The sequence below is a fragment of the Schistocerca piceifrons genome, chromosome 4, assembly GCF_021461385.2.
Source record: "Schistocerca piceifrons isolate TAMUIC-IGC-003096 chromosome 4, iqSchPice1.1, whole genome shotgun sequence".
NCBI classification, from domain to species: domain Eukaryota; kingdom Metazoa; phylum Arthropoda; class Insecta; order Orthoptera; family Acrididae; genus Schistocerca; species Schistocerca piceifrons.
In genome coordinates, this window is record NC_060141.1 from 711,378,573 (window position 1) to 711,380,590 (window position 2,018).

The window sequence follows — 2,018 nt, forward strand, 5'->3', positions numbered from 1 at the left end:
AGATACTTGCGGTACACGGCTGTTAGAAGGGGGGCAAGTTCTTTCGCGTACTCTGTGTAGAATCGAATTGGTATCCCGTCAGGTCCAGTGGACTTTCCTCTGTTGAGTGATTCCAGCTGCTTTTCTATTCCTTGGACACTTATTTCTTGGACTCTGGAGGCTGTGCTTTAAGCGAAGGACCTAGTTAATCGTTAATGATTTTCACACAGAAGTGGTGAGGTGAGTGTGTGCTGGTGTTTCCGCAGAGCACGGACAACGCAGCCGCCATGAAGTGCTGGGCAGCTCTCCCAGTGCTGGGGGTCCAGCTGTACCTCTACTGCTCGACAGCGCACCACCTCAAGGACCAGGTGAGGCCTTCTGCGTAGTTTCCCAGGAGGGGACTGGCCACTCTGGCAAAAGCGTTGTAATCCAGTTGTCAACATCAAAACCTCCTGCGTACATTCCATCTCATCGTATGACTGCATAAGCTTAATGTGGATGAAATGATAATTAAATGGACACCCTAGCTGCAAATAGGCGTTGATATGCTTCATTTGCGACATGTTGAAAATGTGTGCCCCGCCCGGGACTCGAACCCGGGCTCTCCTGCTTATACGGCAGACGCTCTACCCATCTGAGCCACCGATGGTACAGAGGATGGAGCGCCTGCAGGGACGTATCCCTTGCACGCTCCCCGTGAGACCCACATTCCCAACATGTCCACACCACTACATTCGTAGTGCGCCTAATAGATGTTTGCCCATCATGCTCATTAGTCGTGGCAGATTAATCTACCAAGTGCCGTACGAGTTCGGGATTAGCGTGTGCGTTCGCACAAGAAGGTCAATGGCCGGGAAGCCGTATTATAACTACATATGACGGTAGTATCTGTTCCCGAAAGAACAGTTACCGTTGATGAGCATGCAGCTTTGCTAGAATGAAATGATAACTAAATGGACACCCTAGCTGCAATCAGGCGTTGATATACTTCATTGTGGACATGGGGAGATCCCGGTTTCGAGTCCCAGTCGGGGCACACATTTTCAACATGTCCCCAATGAAGTATATCAACGCCTGTTTGCAGCTAGGGTGTCCATTTAATTATCATTTCATTCTAGCAAAGCTGCATGGTCATCAACAGTAACTGTTCTTTCGGGAACAGATACTACCGTCATATATAGTTAATGTGGATGATTTTTGTTTGGGGTGAACAGTGTGGCGATGTCGCGAAATTTAGGATTCGTAGAGGTTTGAATCTGCATAGCAAGTTCAAGAGTGGGATCAAAGTTCAGAGTAACAGCATATAAAAGGGTAACATTAACGGACGGCACAACTATTCTCAGTAAAAGTGAAGAATTACAGCTCCAATGAGTGCAGAATATGGACTGAAAGTCAGCCGGAGAAAAATGAAAGTAACGAGGAGTAGCAGAGATGAGGTTAACGATAAACTTAACGTCAAACATAAAGACTATGGAGTAGCTGAAGTTAAGTACTGTAAGTCTGCTGCCACGAAAGCAAAACAACACATACGGAGTTAGAGGGATTCGAACCCACACAGAGACTTACCAGAAATCGTTCCTCCTGCGAAACAGGAACAGGAAAAGGGGGGAGTGACACCGATACACAGTGCCCTCCGCGACACTCCGTAATGTGGCTTATAGAGTAAATATGTAGATGCAGAAGCAAAAAGGGCATAAAGAACAATCTAGCATAGGTAAAGGGGCATTCCTGATCGAAGCAAGTCTACTAGTATCAAACATGGGCCACAATTTCAGGAGGAAATTTCGGAGAATGTTCGCCTGGAGCACAGAATTATATGATAGTGAATAATGGACTCTGGAAAAACCGGAAAAGAGAGAATCGAAGAATTTTGCATGTAAACTGTGTTAGGCAACGGATTCCATTGCTCAACTAGATCACTGGTTATTCTTCATTACTAAATAGCATTTGTAGATCTCATGGTGAAAATATATGTTACAATTCTATTTCAATGCTCTACTGGAGCACTTACATTCCTTCATAATGATATTGCATTTCAA

At 45.5% G+C, this 2,018-nt stretch overlaps 1 non-coding gene across 1 annotated transcript; it reads right to left on the reverse strand.

Moving 5' to 3' along the window:
• Positions 1–554: 554 nt before the first annotated feature.
• Positions 555–629, reverse strand: Trnai-uau. Its single transcript has one exon. It is a non-coding gene; the product is annotated as a tRNA-Ile (tRNA).
• Between the last annotated feature and the right edge of the window lie 1,389 nt (positions 630–2,018).